The 20366-nt window shown below is 39.8% G+C and overlaps 1 long non-coding RNA gene across 1 annotated transcript in view; it reads right to left on the bottom strand.

Moving 5' to 3' along the window:
• The window catches only part of LOC125961424 (uncharacterized), a 54042-nt gene extending 34367 nt beyond the window's left edge, over positions 1–19675 (bottom strand). The window contains exons 1-2 of the long non-coding RNA XR_007472138.1: positions 19407–19675; positions 14075–14177 (exon numbers count right to left, since the gene is read on the bottom strand). This is a non-coding gene — a long non-coding RNA (uncharacterized LOC125961424). The remainder of the gene's footprint in view (positions 1–14074; positions 14178–19406) is intronic.
• Positions 19676–20366: the final 691 nt, after the last annotated feature.

The raw sequence follows: 20366 nt of genomic DNA on the forward strand, positions 1-20366 counted from the left end.
CTTAAAATTTTTCTAGTAATTCTTTGTGGAGTGCTTCATAAAAGCCCTTACCTAAGCCTTGATTCACTGTACTTCAAGGATGAATTTTCATGATAGATAGAAGCCATTTTGATCTAAAACATCAATTTTTCTGCTCTAAATGAGCTCAATGGGTGTCTCATCTCTGGAAATACTTGGTTATGTAAGAACGTAAATTGTGATGCCCTTGTTAACATTCACTGTTGTTTTGTGAATGGCACATTTAAGATCTTTTGTCTACGTGAAACTGGACCCATTCATCAAAATTTCACCTTGGGTTGGTAAGTTTGAAAAGATCATGTAATACCTCATCTTCTCTGGTTTTGAACTACATAAAATAAATGTGAGATTGTTCAACTAGAGTAATAGAATTCCCAAAAGAGAGGGGGAAAAAGAGCAAATCTTCCCTTTTATCTTGGCAGTATCATTCAGTTTGGATTTTCTCCTATAATTTCCAATATATAACCTTTTTCATCTAGATGTAAAGACTAAAACTCCAGTCAAAACAAATGCATGTCTTGTCACTTTTTCCACTTTATTGACCACTGATCAAATCATTAACTACTGACCTGAATCTCCATTCAAATGAAAGATTTCTGTATCAGTAAGGAGTCACTTTGTTGAATGAGTAAATAGAGTAAAACAAGTGATATGATATGCCAAACTTGATGTGGACAAAGGAATAGGGCCCTAACATGGCCCCTACTAAAAACCCAGCTTCTAAAGTTAGACACAAAGGGACTAAACTGGAGTCTAACTAGATGTGCTTTTTTTTTTTTTTACTTCTGAAAAGTTGGTTTGACACCTAATCCTGATTTAGTCATTGTGCTTTCTCTTTTGCATACTGTTTTAGATGGGAAGTCACAGGTTATGATGTTAAGCTACTAAAGAAACATCTAAGAATATATAACTGAAAACGAGGTGGCCAAAAAAACTGAAATATTATTGCTTCAAGTCTTAGTAAATCATTTCCCACAATTGTTCTAACTTCAAACTGGTCACTTATGACAAACAAGCAATACTTTTGAACCAGTTTTTTTCTCTTTTTAAAAAATCTGTCTAACATTTTAGATTGTGAGTAGCTAAATAGTCTCTGACTCAAGGCAAAATTACCTTCTGTTAGCCTTGACATTAGAGCAGCTGGAGGAAGGCGGCTTCACGTTCTGCAGTTGTCAGAGGAGGAAAAGAAACCACTTAGTTACCAGCTAGAATCTGTTATAATAATCATAATCTTTTGTAAAAATCAATTAAATTCAAGACATTCTAATTCACTACCTCTAATCCTCATGGCAATGATCAAGTAGGTATTATTATCACTCTCTTGGATAGAAATCAGAGCTGCAAGAGGTTACATGTGCTCCACATCTAATAGCTAATAAATATTGGCGTCAATATATGAAGTCAAGTCTTATTGGTTCTCAAGCCCATACTCAATCTACTATTAACTTTTAGTGTTCTAGCTTTAATTTATAGCACACTTTAATGAAATGAAATTTATCTGGAGCCCTAATATGCAAAGCAGATAAAAAATGGGGTTGTTCCAGTTGAATTGGGAAGAGAAAGCCTGGAACCTTACTAATGAGATCCCTTCCCCATTTCCCACCCTCTCTGCAGAAGCCCCCAGTGCTTTCATGGGAAGTCAGGGCTCTGTGGAAGCACTGTGTTAGGTCTATCAACAACATCCCCACCATAAACGTGAGCTTCCTTATGCATATCAGGGATCAGATCAAAAACTCAGATGCCTATAGGTGCTCCCAACACAATGCCTCTACAACTTTAAAGTAAATGGAAGTTTCTTTTTCTCCTCCTGCCATGAGTTTTAAAGTCATAAGTCTCTGTGGACCAATGTGTTGTTCTTTTGTTTTTTATGTTTTTTTGAGTTTTAATTTTTGATTCCAAATTCCAAACTCAGAATGGTAAAGAAGAATATTAATGAAAGGCCATGTAAACACAATAGTCCCTCCTTCACTGTTGGTGGGCGTGTAAATTGGTGCAGCCACTATGGAGAACAGTATGAGGTTCCTTAAAAAACTAAAAAGAGTTGCCATATGATCCTGCAATCCCACTCCTGGGCATATACCCAGAGAAAACCATAATTCAAAAAGATACTTGCATCCCAATGTTCACTGCAGCACTATTTACAGTAGCCAGGACATGGAAGCAACCTAAATGTCCATGAATGGGTGAAGAAGATGTGGTACATATATACAATGGAATATTACTCAGCCATAAAAAAGAATGAAATAATGCCATTTGCAGCAACATGGATGGACTTAGAGATTATCATACTAAGTGAAGTAAGCCAGACAGGCAAAGGCAAATATCATATGATATCACTTACATGTGGAATCTGAAAAAATGATACAAATGAACTTATTTACAAAAGGGAAACAGACTCACAGACTTAGAAAACAAACTTATGGTTACCAAAAGGGAAAGATAGGGGAGGGTTAAATTAGGAGGTTGGGATTAACATATACATACTACTATACATAAAATAATCAACAAGGACCTAATGTATAGCACAGGGAACTCTACTCAATATTCTGTAATCATCTAAATGGGAAAAGAATCTGAAAAAGAATAGGTATATGTATATGTATAATTGAATCATATTTTGCTGTACACCTCAGACTAACACAACATCGTTAATCAACTATATGCCAATATAAAATAAAAATTTTATGAAAAGAAAAAAGAAAGATCTCATTTAACAAACATGATACAGCACCTAGAAAGATGACACTATTTACATTTTTGTATATTTTACATCCATACATGGTATGTAAACTGTATGTATTTCAAAGTATAGTACATGTGCACTCAAATACAAAAAGTAAAATTAAACTCCCCTATGTTTCTCTATGTGTTAAATATGAAATGAGAGAAACTATCTATCCACTAAGGAATTCTGCCCTGGCAATGCTGCTCAAGGCAGAATGATGTTATTTAAAATTTTTCTCTCATTAGAAGAAAAAGGAGTTTGCTTCTTCAGAGTCTGTATTTATACCAGAGCTTAACTGGCATTTTCATCATGGTGTTTATGAATCATAATATAGTTTCACTGCAGTTTCTGACACACTCATTAATTTGTTCCCAGAGGCTGTTCATTATCAACATCACAAGCAAACCCCGCGTTCTCTGTGGGCACTGAGGGTCCACTGGAAATTAAGCAGACAGGGCTGCCGAGCATCTCAGAGCAGCGCCAGCCAGCTTCATCTCCCACAGTAGGCTAGAGGCAGCACGAGGAGGCAGCAGCAATGAAAGGTGTCAGCGCCTTCCCTGGGCCTATGTGCCTTCTGAGCTTCCGGCTGACACAGAGCAGTGATGCCTTGAAAGGGATAGGATTTTGCTGTCTGGATGTTATGCCTCCTCTGATCAGCCTGCCTCGGATGGGTCACAGCAACAGCTTCCGAGTTTTAGTGCAGAGGAGACTTGGGAACTTTCCTTTCTTTAGACTGTGATTCTGCTTCCTGGGCTGACCCTTCCTGACAGTGGGAAGTTTTCAGCTCTGAGCTGGACCCTGCCAGAATGTACTCTGAGAGGCGTCAGCCAACCGATTCCACAAGAACAAACAGAGCCTCACTGAAGTTTGTTTCTCAGAAAGTCCTGTTTTTAAAGGAACTTAGTGGTTGAACAAGCTAGATTGAAAGTAACAAAAAATGAAGCATTGCCTGTTCATTTTTGTGGTTGTTAGCAGTCCCCCAGGTCCTTGGACGAGGACATGAAGCACTGTACTGAGTGCCAGAAGACCAGAATCTCACCATGACCAGAGGAGTGTGGTCTCTGGGCATCTCAGGAGATACTTCTGAGCTTCAGTTTCCTGTTCACGCTATAGAGCTGTTTGCATTTGCCCCACATACCGTTAAGGGCATTGGGAAGCATGGATGAGGCCGGACACAGGAAATGATTTGCCAGGTTCTCACAAGACACTGCATGGTGAGGGACAGAAATCAGAGGGGTTTAAATCAGAGCACTGTTACACTGGAGAAACCATGTTAGCCCTTGACCTAGAGATGTTTCATCTACAGAATCAGGAAAACAAGAAGTTTCAGGATTAAAAAAAGTCCACATGGGGGTCCTTCTGAATAGTAAATGAATTATTTGAATGTGGTCCACTCTTGTTCAATTCTAAAGTGAAATACAAATGTGTTTGGCGATTACCTTAGAGCAAAGCTGGAGGAGAGAGGTCTGGTGCCAGGTGCAAACACCAGGAGGCCAGCCTTCTTCAGAGCTCACCCAGGAGTCTAGAGTGCAAACTTTCTACCTCCTTCTCATTAATGAGACCTCAGGATGTAGATCAGGAGGTAGAAATAACTGTGAAGGGAGCTCTTTCAGGGGCCCATCCCAAACCAGGGGAGTCACCTTAGACTCCTCTCTCTTGCCTCACATCTGGGCTGTCTGTAAATGTGGTCAGCTCCATCTTCAGAAGGTCCCAAATTAGATCACTGTTCTCTGCCTCCACAGCTTCCATTCCAGTGTAAGTTACCATAATCTCCCCCTGCACCTCTGAAGAGCCTTTGAATAAGCTTCCTGCTTATACTGTTGCTTCTTCCTCTCTGTCCTCTTCATGGCAGCCAGAGCCATCATTGTTAAAATGTTAAGAGGGACCTCATCAGCTTCCTGCTCAAAAACCCCAGTGGCTTCAGGCAGAGTAAATCCGAAATTCTCATCACAGCCAGAGGGACCTTGGTGACCTGGTCCCACGCTGCCCCAGTGAGTGCATCTTCTTCACTCTCTACCACCCCCACTCCCTCTGTTCCAGGGGCACTGGCTGCCTCGCTCTTCCTGGGAACATGTGCACACATATGCTCCTGCCTTCGTAATAGGGAAGAAAAAATCTGACTCCATATTTGATCTGTTTCTTTTGCTTTCACCTTTGTATTCTATTGCTTTTGCTACAAGAATGTTGCCTATAGCCTGAAATACATAGGATAGTCCATTCTCAAGGCTCTGACCTTTAAAGGTATAACAGTTTTCCGTTCATATAGAGATAAAAAAGTTGCAGAACAGAGAATAACATTTCTATTGTTGGAGGTTTACAGGAACATTGTGACCTGACCTACGTGGACAGCTGCAAGAACAAAGGAATCTGACACCAAGAAGTTTACACCAACCAACAACACCCCCTCCCCTTTTAGTATAAAAGAAGGCTGAATTCTAATACTGGTAAGATGGTTCTTTGGGACACTAGTCCACCATCTCCTTGGTCTGCTGGCTTACTGAATATAGTAACTATTCCTTGCTCCAACAACTCATCTCTTGATTTATTGGCCTGTAGTGTGGCAAGCAGTATGAACTTGGACTCGGTAACACCTTGGAACAGTTTTTCTCAGTTTCCTCTACCAGAAACACTCTTTCCTGGGAAGCCTCAAGAGTCCACGTCCTCCTTTAGCTAGTCTTGCTGAAATTTCACCTTTACAGAGAGGTGGAAACCTAATTAAAATAGTGTGGGTACATGCATGCACACTTATGCCTGCCTACATACATGCACACAATGTGTATTTACTCTCCATCTCCTTACCTGTTTAATTTTTCTTCATATACTTATTATCACCTTCTGTACATCATTTATTTATTTTTCTATTATCTGTTCCCCAACTCCTCCCCCAGTTAGAATACAGACTTCGTAAGAGCATAGACTTGGTCTACTTGATTCATTACTCTATCCCCAATGTCCAGAATAGTGCATGATACGTATCAGGTGTTTAATAAATACCTGTTGTAGAAATGACAGCATGAAGGAATTATTTCAGATATTAGAAGTCATCAAAGGGCACCTGGATATAGCTGTTAGAAAAGTGACTAATTGACTTTAATGATACAGAAGGTAGTCATGACCTCAGCTGGCAGGTCCCAGGGGACAGAGATTAACCTTGATGTCACGAACAGAGAATAACATGTTGTGTGGCTAAATCTTCCATTGTCTTGTAAAGAGCCAAGCCCCCGACCAGTAGAAAGAGCCATGCCTTAAAAATCATTATGAAGCAACCAGGTTAAATGAATTATTTATATGCTACCTGTTTCTTCTCCATGATAGGGCTGATATGCTTTCCCTGAGATTCCACCCCTCTTGCTTCCTCAACTATGTCCCAGGTAGCAATTTCATGCCACATAGAATATGAATCTAACAGGTGAATTTCCATCCAGGGTACAGTTCTCTTATTACTGATGTGGAGGATAATGCAAACAACGCTACAGTAAAGCCTTCCTTTTGAGGCTGAGAACTGCCAGCAATAAAAGGAAGAGAGAGTTGGAAAAACTTATTTGGGAGATGGGAAAATAAACATCCCTAACTCATTTTCTTTAAAAAGTTGCATAATGTGCAATAGAATGTACATACAATATTTACATTGTTGATGCATTTTTCAGCTTACTTTCCATTTTCTTCCTCTGCAAAGCTGCAGTAAACACTTTGCTACATAATATCATTATCTTCTTGTGCTTTTATTTCTGTAGGCAAGAGTCCCTGAAGTGGGATTTCTTGGGCAAAGGTGTCAATATTATTTTTCAGCAGTGTTTCTAGATGATTTCCCTAAATGTGGTAGCAATTTACTCTCCCACCAGAGATGTATGTGTCTCCTCTCTTGCCTCCCACCTCCCCACAAAAATATCTCATCACATTAGGTTGATAATGTGATGACTGAAAAAATGGTACTTCAATTTTTAATTGCACTTTTCCTGCATGTGTTTTGAGTATCTTTTTCTAAATTTGCTGACTTTTTCCAGATCTTCTTCTCTGAATTGTCTATTCTTATTTACTAGAATGATTTGTCTTTGGTTTTAATTTTATCAACTGAAAGAGTTCTTTGAACAGTAGAGACCATACTCCTTTCTTGGAATTTCTGTTGTAATTATGTTAACAATCTATATAGTTCGATTTTCATTTTACTAGTGTTATATTTACCATACACTTTTTAAAATATTTATATAATCAAACATCTCTATTTTATGATGGTTTCTGAGATTCCTGCCTTGTTTAAGAATGCTCCATTGTCTCAAAGTTATGAAAATATTCTATAATTTTTTCCAAGATGATCATGTTTTTATTTATGTCTTTAATGCATCTGGAATTTACATCTGTGTGTGGAGTCAGAAAGGGATGTCACATGTTCTTCCATATATGTAGCAATTACTACAGTAAGATATAGTCAATAAACTATCTTGAATTAAAATGCAATCATGGTCACATGATTCCCAAATTTCCTGGATGCAATTTCTGTTTTTTTTCCCAGGTGCTCTGATGAAAACAGCTTCCCTGAAAGCCATTAAGATCACTTGAAATAAAATGTGTTTTGCTGACAGAACCTGACCAGATAGTGGTCCACGTACTTTGTCAAACTTCCAAGCAGAAAGTTCTCTTACTTGAAGTTTTGCACTAATTTGAGCTCCTTGATGAGACACCCATTGGACCCTTATATGCACCAAACACACTTCTAAATATTTTTTAATAGATTTTTTCTTTTACTCCTTATATTAACCCTGTAAGGAAAGTATTACATTTATGCCCATTTTGCATATTAAAAAGGTGAAAACTAGAGACTTTAGTTTCCCAGGATTACAAAGATGGTAAATATTGGGGCTGAGATTTGGAGCTTCCAGTGGGATCCCAGAGTCTGTGCTCGTTACAGCTAGACTCTACCAACAGTGCTCTTTTGTTGTTGTATCTTAAACACTCCACTTATCACAATACAGAAGGTACACAGTGAATATTTGTTTAACTGGATTGAACTGAGTTCTTCTCCCATACCCCATTAGAATAAATTTGTCTTCATCTACTATCTTTGATGGAGACCCAAATGGCCTCTGCCTTCCTTCATGTGCCTGCAAAAAATTCCATCAGAAAATAAACTAAAATAAAGTGTGAGTGGAATTTAGACAACAGAATAAGTGTTCAAACCCACCTGATTGGACTAGATCTTTGGCTTAAAAAAAAAGAATAAAACAATTTTTTCACACTACGATCTTATAACATTTGGAAGCAATGACTTGAAATGAGTTTGCTTCTTGAAAACCCTGAGTAATTTCAAAACAGGGTAATTTCAGTAGCTGCAAAGGAACAGCCCTAATGAGTTCTGCTCGAGAATCTTCTTCTCACCAGGAAATGATTGAAGACAAGGAGATAACCTCTCATTAATTCCTTATTAACTATTTTAATAAGGATTACATCACTGTCTCACTCCAAGCACGGACAGTTGTCAGCAGGCTTTGGTGCTCAAATTCATTAAGCTGACAAGGTGGAAAGGTCTGGACAGCCAGAGAGGTCGTGTCTGTCCTCCACCCTCACCACGGGAGCCATATTTGATGAAAACGTGACACCCTCATTTCTCAGAGTGGCAATTTCCACTTCTAGTTTATTGCTATGCATCCCTCAAAAGCCCAGCACAAGTGGCTTCATTCAAGGAGTTCTCGAATGCCTGAACCGTGGCTTGGAACAAGAAAGCCCTGTAGGGAAGCCTGGCATGCAGACCCAATCATGACCTACAATGGTATCAAGGTTCCATTCACAGTGGGGCAGGAAGTGTCCCCCACCGCAGGGTCACGGAGGATTCAACCTCTTCTGTGACAGACTGGTCCATCCCCACCACCCAGAGCTTCAGGAAACCCCGCTGTGTGCTGTGTGTGTGGGTGGGAGGTATTCTGCCCCAGTGAAAACCACCAAGGGAGACTAGAGCCCTGTGTGGCTTGAGATTCCTCTGTAGTCAACACTGCAGCTTTCACTGTACTCAAGTCATAGCCCTGCGGAGACCCACCTATCCCCGATTTTTAGTCCATGTGAGGTGGACAGGGCACCACCCTGCAACTTCAGGATACCACACATGATTGGGGACTGAGCAACCAATAGCCATGGGGATTGGCTCGGGGATTGGCTCAGGGATTGGTGCAGGTGCTCCGTCAGAGCCAGTGAGATCCACGTAAAGGGCCTCTGGGAGGCACGTGGTGTAGAAAGGCCTGCCGCCCCCCCCACACACACTCGAGACAGACACCTCGGGAAGCAGTTACCGGAGTTCAAATACCCAAACAGTTAATTACTCTTTGGCCTTGATGCATTATTTAACAGGTCTTGACCTCAGCCTCTTTATTTCTAAAATAGGAATAATCTAAATACACGTCCCACACAGAAGATGTAAAGATGAAAGTAGTTACCATATGTAAAGTACAAACATGTTAAGTAGTAAATTAAAAGCCCATTCAAGTATTGTTTATTATTATCATTTTTCCCTCCCTGAGACTTTTAGGAAAGAAATTCTCCTCCTTTTCCGTGGAATTTGAAGCCCAGAAAATATAAGGTCTGGAAGTGCCATAGTCAACTTAGGGAAGCAATTGTCTGCAAATAAAGCCAACATGGAGTTTTGTTATTTAAGAGAAGTTAAGAGGCATGAAGAGAGTGAAAACTGGTCCTGCTGGTAGCATTTAAGGCACAGATCAAGCTGTGCCTAAAGCCAGCTCTTTTCTATGACATTCTCTTTCTCTTAAGTTAGCTTGATTTGGGTTTTCTGAAAATTTAACCCTGAGTCTTAGCAGCTGGTTTTTTCCCTGTGGTGGGGCTTTGACTAATTCTGGATGGGCTCTGTGCTCTGTGTGACTCAGTGGACCAAAGCCTAGAAAAGAAAGGCTGGAGTTGTCCTTCCACACTGTGTCGAACTACAGCGCCTGAAAGATGGTGTGGGAGGGATGTGGGCTTTTGAGTACAACACAGAGCTGCCTGGGCTTCCATTCCTTCAAGTCTGGAAGAATAATATTTCACAGCATCTAAAATTTCTGCACAAATCGGCAGGTGGGCGGAGTACATACTGATGAGTTAAAAAGAAGTAACCTACAAGGAATGGCAAGGCCCTGGGCCTGAGCGCTCACCTAGGGGGGCATAATTGTGGGCTGTAATGACCTTCAGAAGGCATGTAGATACTCAGATGGTCTCAGGATGGGGAGAAGAAGAGGCTGCTAAGCCACCTCTGGTCAATTCAAGGATCATGGCGCCAGTAAGACATATGTGGGTCCTTATGCATTAATCTGCTCAGAAACCCAGAGCTGTGCTGAAATCCCAACATCAGCCTGCAGAAATCAATCTCATCCCTCTCTACCTTTCTGAACTACAAATGGTTCCATTTGCAGGGCTGAATTCATTTTATTTATTTATTTATTTATTTTATTTAGTTTTGGCTGTGTTGGGTCTTCCTTGATGCATGCGGGCTTTCTGTAGTTGTGGTGAGCAGTGGCTACTCTTCGTTGCAGTGTGTGGGCTTCTTATTGTGGTGGCTTCTCTTGTTGCGGCACACAGGCTATAGGCAAGTGGGGTTCAGTAGTTGTGGCACGCGGGCTTCAGTAGTTGTGTCATGTGGGCTCAGTAGTTGGGGCTCGCGGGCTCTAGAGCGCAGGCTCAGTAGTTGTGGCTCACAGGCTTAGTTGCTCTATGGCAGGTGGGATCTTCCTGGACCAGGGCTCAAACCCATGTCCCCTGCATTGGCAGGTGGATTCTTAACCTCTGAGCCACCAGGGAAGCCCCCAAATTCATTTTAAATGTCTCATTTTTCATTCCTTTATTCATGTGGTTGCTTTGACCAAAACTGTGCACACACACACACACACACACACACACACACATTCCACTCCTCTCTGATTTCTAAATCTTCCAAATCTTTTAAGAAATATTTCACCTTCTTCAAATCTTCTTAAATAACTTCAGCCTACAGCATTCTGCCCTTTTCATGAAGTCCCATCCATTAAATTAATATTTCTTCAGAAATACGTATGCGTTAGATCCTGCTTCTGCAGACACTGGGAGAACAGTAGCAAAAATACAAGGTTCTTCCCAATGGAGTTCTGGTGGTGTTTAAGGACTTCCTCCAACCTCTGCAAAAGAAGCCCTGATTTGCAATATTTGTCAGTTTTCATGGTGTAAAGACATAGACTATGGCCAATTTAAAACTACCAACATAAGTTGGCAAAAGATGGGTAGTAGTATTTTCACCCTAAAGATACAATAAATATAAATAACACCTAGAGCATGGATAAGAATAAAATGTAAAAATGTAAATAGAAAATGATAAGGATGAAGCATTTGTTACCTTTGTTTTCAATGTAATTCATTTAATTATAAGTTCATATACTTTGATTTTAATAATGGCTGTGTTTCAAAACCAGCTCTGAAAATTCCTGAAAATTTAACAGTTGGCTCTGATGACCCAGTACAAGCTGGATACAGCATACCACTGCCTCTTCTCTAATGGTACATACCTTCTAAAAGAAGATATTTTAAATAAACAGATAAACAAAATATTAAATAATTAAAACAACAAATAACATAAAATATGCATTAAAAGATCTGATGGTACACATGAAACTAATATAATGTTATATGTCAATTATATCTCAGTTAAAGAATAATTAATAAATACATGATTCTTACTAAAAAATATATTTGCTGGTAATAGATATTATGAAGAAAAATAATCAGGATAAGGAGATATTGAGCATCAGGAAGATGAGAGTTTATTTTAGGTAGAGTGAACAAGAAAGTCTTCTCAGAAGAGTGGCAATCCTTCACTAAATGAGGAAGAGAGTAGCAAATGAGAAAATCCAGAGAAGTGCATTCCACGTGAAGAGAACAGCATGTGCAAAGGCCCTGAGGGAGAGGTAAGCTTTGAGTATTCAGAAATAGCAAAGCTAGTGTGGCTAGAGAGGAGTGCACATGTGAAGGATACTAGGAGAGGTGGTTGAAGAGACAGGCAAGGTGTCAGTCACATAGAGCCTAGTAAGCCATGGGGAGGGAGTGCCCTTTCAATCTGAATAGGCTAAGAAGCCATTGGAAGGATGTCCAATGTGGGCCACGTGTGTAATTGTAACTTTCCTAGCAATCACATTAAAAAAGCAAAGAGAAACAGGTAAAATTAATTTTAATTATATTCAACCCAATATTTCCAAAACATTTTTATTTCAACATTATTACGAAGTTGGGCCTTGACAAATTTTAACTGGTTTTTGAAAGAGAAATAGGTCTTTAGCTACTTTATAAATGATACCCTTTTCCCTTCATGCAGGGAATTTCAATTTTATACAGGGGATTTCAGTTCTACCAGTTAATCCTCATTGGAAAACCTCTATTGATTTTTTTTCAATGTATTCCTACATCCAGATTCAGAGGCAAGATCTTCTGCCCATATAGTACCAAAGTATCGCAGTTTGCAGCAATAAAACTCTGCTGGGGGGAACACAAAGTCATTAGGCACTTTTAGTCCCCACAGCGAAGCGGGCGATAATGGGAAGTTAGCTGTCCCTCGGTCTCTGATCTTGGCTTAATGACCCTCTCGTTGGAGTCTCACTCTCTCCGGGTCTCATTGGAATATGGCTCATACACGGGAGCCCGAATCTCGCTTTTACGGTGTCTGATGGCAGACGCTTAACTTAAACAGCCTCTTTATTCTCTTCTTTATACAAATAGAGTGGCTTGGCACTCATCTGTCTATTGAATTGCTGTCAGGTAAGGGTTTGCCCAAGGTCAGTATAACAAGCCTCTCTGCCAGCTACCACAGCTGACTTTAATACATTCGGAGGATTTATGTCAGATTCCACCTGCTAAAGAATGAGCTGATAATCGTAGGTATTTGGCAGAGACATTAGTATTTCTGTCTGTGCAGAATTTCAATGCCCTATTAACTATTCTGAGGAATCGTTTACCCAGTGGGGAAAAGTACCGAGTTGAGCTAGGGATTTCTCACTGCCCACCACAGGCAAAGTCATAGAAACCTCTGTTGCTTTCTGCATGGAGAAATTAACCAGGGTGGCACATCACTGTAGCTCCTAATGAATATGAATGTCCAAACATGAAGAATTCAAAACAGCATTAGAGCCCAGAGAGAAAAAGCATGCTTCCCTGTGAGATCGCTCTGTGGAGGCCCTTGTGAATGATTTTCTTGGAACACAGTGGATGATTTTCTGTATTTCCAAAGAACATAATATACAGGCCAACCTCCAGAATATATACTAACAGTAGCTACAGTGTGGGCTTGCTTTGGGAAAGTCGCTCTCCGTGTAAGTGCAAACAGCTACAAAAAGAAAACCACACTGTTGATAAATAATAACTTAGAAGAAGGCCTGAAGCAAAGTGAAAAGGAGGTTAGAAAGGTCGATTCTTTTGGGGAAAAAAATTAGCCAGTTTAACTATTCAAACAGAAATACAGAGCTCTTTTAAGTACCAAAGATGGAAATTGATCACTCTTGGTTTGCTGGCTCCCAATGTGCTTTGTGATTATCAAATGATGAGGCTAATGTTTAATTCTAGCCCCTGAATTCTACAAGGGAAATGAGGCAGCTGCTGCAGTAGTAATTTTATGGTCAATAAATATATGACTCTTTTGGGAATAAAAAGTAGTTAACTTTTTCCTTAATAATTTCAAATAACCATCCGTTACACGAGAAAGAACTAACATACTTGAATTGGCACATTTTGGAAGGTAGATCAGTTCTTGTAGGTCACCAGGCTGAGCCCACAGTAGGGTTGTGCATTCCCCGATGACCTTTACACCCCACGAGACCCTAAGCTCCTGGGAGATGAAGGTGAGAACCATCTACCATGTTTTTATATCCTTCAAACCTCCCAGCACATTGCAATGCACGAAGTTAATCCTCCCAAATAAGTCTAACAGAATTACTGTCATCATGATATTTCCACAGGAATTGTAAGAAACATAGATCAGATTTTTAATGGTTGAGCATTTATTAAGTCCTCTTTTTTTCCACCTGTACTCACAGTCTTTTTCTTTTATTTTTATTTTATATTGGAGTATAGTTGATTAACAATAGTGTGTTAGTTTCAAGTGTACAGCAAAGGGATTCAGTTATACATATACATGTATCTATTCTCTTTCAAATTCTTTTCCCATTTAGGTTATTACAGAATACTGAGCAGCATTCCCTGTGCTACACAGTAGGTCCTTGTTGGTTATCTATCTTAAATATAGCAGTGTGGACATGTCAATCCTAAACTCCCACACTCATAGTTTTCATTCAAGATTTCTATTTAAGATCCTGAGCCTGACCGTGAACGTTCTCTACTCACCTTGTTATTGGGGATTCTGAAGGATGTCAGGAGTTGGCTGTTCTTTGCCACAAAAGTGTAGCCACTCTGAGGATGTGTGTAGGAGCTTACCCAGCTCCCTGCTCTTCAAAAAAAGAAAAGGCAACTGTGAAAAGCAGGTACTTGTTACATACCTCTCACCAAATGTAGAAATTTAGAAATGTTTACTCTGCCTTTAAGTTCAACCCAACATAGCACAACACATAAAGTATGTTTTCTTCTAATATTTCAGATTCTCTTAGGAACTCTGTCTTCCACTTCATCAAATGCAAATTGAATCCCTATTATGAGTAACGCAAGGTGCTCCAGCTACAGTGCATTCAGAGATGTGCATGGCAGAACCTCAGCCTTAGAGAGTTAGCCAGTCGGTAGGAGGAACAAGACAAGAGCTCATGTTACTCCTATTCAAGGCCATTAGACAAAACATTTTTCTGAGCAAAAGAAGACTGACTTAAAAGTGTTTTCTATTATATAATTCCATTAATACAGTGTTCTGGAACAGGCAAAACTAATCTATAGTGAAAAAAAAATGAGAGCAGTGGTGTCCTCTGTGGTGCAGAAGTGACCGCTTAAAGGCACGAAGGCATTTTCTGTTGTCTATCTTGGAAGGGGTTTGGGTTACACAGGTATGTGCATTTGTTAAACTCATCACAAGGTATACTTTATATGTGTGCATTCCATTGCATGCAAATTTTACCTAAAAAATCTATGAATAAATATGGAACTCTGGTTAATGACATGCCTCTGCAGTACTGAGGGAGAAATGTGCTAATGTCTGCAATTCTCTTTAAAATGCTTAAAGAATAAGACGCATTGATGGATAGAGAGAGGATGGATGGATGGATGCTAGATATATGATAAATCAAATACAGTAAAGTGTTAATGGTAGACACTAGGTGTGATATAAGAGGATTCATTATACAATTCTTTCAACTTCTCTATATGTTAGAAAGTTTTAATAATAAGTGTTGATGGGGGAGAAGACAGCTTCCTATATGAGGAAAAATTGTTAAATGTTTCCTGAAGAACACAAGAAGGATTTTGAATGGTAGAAACATCAATAAAGAACATTCACCACTGAGGGAATAACAACAGCTGAGGCTAAGAAAGTGAGAGTCACGGTCAGGGAACACACGCATGCCCACGTGGTAGAACATTACAGGGAGAGAGTGAAGGTGGCAAGGAGTGTAGCTGAGGTCACACCATGGAGGACTTCATGCCAATCTGGGAAATCTTGAATCTCTGCATACAGTGAACAACCACTGTTGAGGTCTTCTGAGCAAGAGCATCGGGCTATCAGAATTTACACTTAGGAAGAGGTTTGAGTGGTGGAAGAGGAAAAGGGGCAGGAAAAGTCATTGGTGAGTAATGGGAGTCTGAACCAGGAAGGAAACAAGAGCTAGAAAAGAGGTGACCTGCAGGTCACAAAACACTCAGTACGTGGAAGAAGCATGGCTGCTGCTCAGGACACTTAGCTGGTCTTTCCTTAGCCTCTACCGGTCCACGTGATGTTTGACCAGTCCCTCCATTTCACTGCTCTGATAGATTGATTGAAAAATTGTCCCTAGATTCCCACTTCTCCCTGTATTCACATCCTGAGCCTTTCTGCTCTTTTCATCAGGAACCTGATCTGGCCTTGTGGCTTGCTCTTGCCAACAGAATGCAATAGAAGCTATAGCCTCAAGGGGCCTCACACACTTCCACTCATTCTCCTGGCCCCCTATCAGCTGTATGTGATCCAGCACAGTCACCCCAGCTCACAGCCAGTCTTGTGAATAAGGCCATCCTAGGGCAGCTAATCCCTGTTAACTCACAAGCGTGAATGAACCTAGACCCAGTCTGACTCAGAGTAGGAAAATCTCCCAGCTTGACTTGTAGACTCAGGAGGATAAAAAAAAAAAAAAATTTCCTATTTAAAGCTACTCAGTTTTTGAATAGTTTGTTACACAGCAAAAGCTAACTGAAACAACATTTTTAAGCCTCAAACTTGTCATCTGTAGATAAGGGAACTAAATGAAATAAATTCTAGGGCTTTTATAATTTTGTGTACTTTCCCCTCAGCTTCATCATTCTATGGTTTTTAGCTGAAATGAGAGACTTCACTGTAGATATATTGGTCTCCTAGACGCTAGAGAGCTGGCGGGCATCAGCTGCATCATATGTTCATGTAAACATGCAGACACTGGAAACATACATGCAGCACATAGGTGGGGGAGAGGGAGTAGAGCAGAGATTGCACTTAATAGGGCAGGATACAGAGAAAACGGTTACCTTCCAGGTCAGGGTCTGTTTTTATTCTGACCTCATACTCCAACCCTCTCCTCACTGCAGGTCCTACTAGACTTTATTTGAGAAATGCATTTTGATTGCTTATATTGATTTTATACCCAAATCTCTCTTTTGCAGAAATGGACGAGGCTATTTTAAGCCTTAACAATTGGCTGGGATTTATATGGTCAAATGGATTAAGCCTGTAGAGAAAACATTTGGCCCTCTTTAAAAACAAAACCAAAAAAATCCTACTGTTTGTTTAATGGAACAAAATAGTCTCTGCCCAAAAGATCTCTCAGGGCCTAAATAATGCATACAATAATATGGGGGTGTTCTATTGACCCAGCTGAACTCATCTATATGTGCTAAACCTACTTTCTTTTTTTTCCTACAATGAGCCAGTTAGACACGGAACCATTTAAAGTTCCAATTTCACTAAGTTGTTACATGTTACTTAACATTTCTTAAATACTTGACAGGGATAAATAACCAAAGATCAGATGACTAGTGTCATAGGGTTATTGTGATAATTAAATGAGACTCACATGGGAAAAGTTTGAGACATTCTCTGTTGCTCGGTTAATATCCATTTGCCCTACTCTGCATATTAATTTAATTCCTATACATCATTCAAAGTCTAGGTTAGATGAGGCCCCTTGGTAAATTCTTTATTCACAAGGTCAGCTCATGTTAAAATCTTTTTTTTTCCCCTCTTACTTATTCAAGCAAATTTTCTGAGTCTGAGGTAGGCCCAGGGACATCGGTGTTAACAGAACTGTCCCTGCTACGTGGAGAAGTGTAAAATAAACAATAGAGTATATAGTTAATTTAATTCGTGATGATGTGAGCTACCCAGCATCCTTTTGGGACATTATGGGAGTATAGGACAGGGACAAGTCAGAGAAGGAGTCTCAAAAATTGCCATTGAAACCAGGATGGAAGTGGCAACAGGGATTAACCATGAGCCAGGGCCTTAAGTTTGTTTTCTATGGTCTGCGAATCTATTTCTGTTTTGTAAACTATACTCAATATCTTGTAATAACCTATAATGGAAAAGATTCTGAAAAATAATATATGTGTATATATATACATATATATGTATATCACTTTTCTGTACACCTGAAACATTGTAAATCAACTATACTTTAATTTAAAAAATTAAAAATAAAGACAAAGCAAAGAAAGAGCCAAGACCTATTTCTGTCTATCTGAATTGTGACTGAATTTTTTTTTCTAAGCATACATTTTGGTGCTTCAACTTTACATTAGCCTATGGAATTGTCTAATAGGTTCATGTGGTTTGTCTCCCCAATTAGATTTTACAGTCAGTTGGAGCCCATGTGTTGTGCTTTTTTTTAAAAAAAAATGTCCTTCTAAAGCTTAACAGTGCCAGAAAATGTTGATGGTCAATCAATCACTAAAGTGTCGATTGATTGATTGATTGACAACAAATGATAATAAAGTTACTTAAACTGACTGCTCTTGGTTATAGGGCATCTCATGTGCCCTACAAACTAATTAACATTCTTAATAATTTGTTAAAGTTGTAGCATACATACAGAAAAGAACATTAATCATAAGTGTAAAACTTGATGAAAAAAAAAAAATGATGAATTTTCACAAAGTGAACATACTCAGGTAACCAGTCCCCATTTCAAGAACATTGTAGTCCTCCAGAAGCTCCTTGAGTCCCCTTCCAGCTAATACCACTCCAAAGATAACCATTACTCCGACATCTAACAACAGGTCTTTGTTGGTTTTTTGAAGTTCATATACAGTCTGTCCTCATATGTGCCTGGCTTCCTTTACTTAACATTCTGATTTTGAGATTCATCCATGTCGTTGCATGGAGCTGAAGTTCTTTCATTCTCATTAGCATAGAACATTCCATTGTAAAAATACAATCTATCCATTTACTCTTTTGTTTTAATTGAAGTATAGTTGACTTGCAATGTTATGTTAGTTTCAAGTATACAACAAAGTGACCCATTTACTCTTTTTTAAATTAATTTTTATTGGAGTATAGTTGATTTACAATGTTGTGTTAGTTTCTTTAAAAAAAAAAATAGTACAATTGAACCTATGTACCAAAAAGAAATAGAGTCACAGATGTAGAAAACAAACTTATGATCCATTTACTTTTGATGGCCACTGGGTGTGCTGCTCTGAACATTCATGCACACATCTTTTTGTAAAGATATGCATTCATTAGTGTTGGCTATATACCCAGAAGGAGAGTTGCTGGGTAAAAGGGTGTATATATTTGTCCTGTCTTTGGTAGAGATACTGCTAAAAAGCTTTCCAAATGAATTGTACTCTTTTGCTTTCACCAGCAGTATGCCAAAATATTTATCAGATCCACCCACATTATAGAGCAGAGAAGTAGTGTCCTCGGTGCCAAGTGGTTAAAAGGATGCTTGTACACATAGTGATCTGAGGACTTTTCGCAGTCAGCCCCTTAGCTCCCTAGCCCCAACCACGTCTTGGTAAACTTTGGTGGAAAAAGGTCACAGAGTTTCATAACAGTGCATGTTTTCCAAGATGGAATGGGTTTTAAAACGAGTCACTGTTCTTTGGTGTGACTTGTAAAGACAGGCTCTTCCTCTGTCATCTCTCCCATGTGTTTTTTGGGTTTTTGTTGGGGGGGGGGGTTCTTGTTGTTTTTTTTTCTTTGTGGTACGCAGGCCTCTCACTGTTGTGGCCTCTCCCATTGCGGAGCACAGGCTCTGGACGCGCAGGCTCAGCAGCCATGGCTCACGGGCCCAGCCGCTCCGCGGCATGTGGGATCTTCCCGGACCAGGGCTAGAACCCGTGTCCCCTGCATCGGCAGGCGGACTCTCAACCACTGCGCCACCAGGGAAACTCTCTCCCATGTGTTTTGTTAAGAGGAAGAAAGCTCGTTTCTAGAAGATGGAAAGATAAAAAAGTAAACAGGCGGAGAAGACAGAGTCAAAAGTGTATGTGATATTTCCCACAACTGTGAGGTTTTTCTCTTCATTCTGTCTCTATTTTCATACAGATGCTTCAACTCAACCTCTCTCACCTGGGGCCAGGGGCAACCTATGCTCCAGCATGGCCTCCTTCTCCCTTAGCAGGCTGTGAACCAACAGACTTCTGGCTCAAAACGATGTTTACTGCCATCATCAGCAACTTCTTGTTGCTGGCAGCCCATGTCAGCTGAATTAAGAACACAGTCAATTATTAAGTAAGAGGCTGATATTCCGCTGAGAAAAGAACAGACTGTGAATGTTGGCGTTGTAGCCCTTGAGTTTTATAACAATGTATTTGGAATTCATACGTTTTCATAGTGCCTTTCACACAGTAGGAACTCAGGAGGAATTAATCGCATTGAGATCTTGCCCTTCACACCTGGGAAACAGGTTTATAACATAATGGCTTGAGTAAGATGCTCGTTCCCTCCCTAGATGTCAGTCCTCTGAGGGCAGGGCCCCCATGACATTCCTGGCATATAGCAGAGTGCTTGACAAAGGCTCTTTAGATATGCTTCAGATCTTCAGTAATAGATGTAATTAATGCTGTGGAGCAGGGAAAAACATAAGATGGTCCAGATAACTGATAGCTAAACAGAAACCCAATTGATGAGTCCTTAAATGATATTCTCTCATCCAACATGTTAGCTGGCGTTCAGCCCTTGGTTCTAAGAGGAACACAGGGTTTACCTCCATGTATAGGTTTTGAAATAGAAGCACAATGCAACAAGCATTACATCTATTATAAAAGCTCCATCTTAAAATAATATCGTGTCAGGCAAGCCTGTTTGAGCTTCATATATGCCAATTAGACAGGCTTATGTAAGTCTTTGAAGGAAAGAATTTTCCCCCAAGTAGCTTCTCCCCACTCTTCAATAGAACCAACTTACTCATCCTCCAAAATGATCATAAACCAAATCACAAGGGTCCTTTGACATATTTAAAAGTGATAACATCATCATTGTGATTTAATCAAGTTTATTTCAAGTTTATTGCTAAGGGATACAAGGACT

The sequence above is a fragment of the Orcinus orca genome, chromosome 16 (assembly GCF_937001465.1).
Source record: "Orcinus orca chromosome 16, mOrcOrc1.1, whole genome shotgun sequence".
Classification (NCBI taxonomy): domain Eukaryota; kingdom Metazoa; phylum Chordata; class Mammalia; order Artiodactyla; family Delphinidae; genus Orcinus; species Orcinus orca.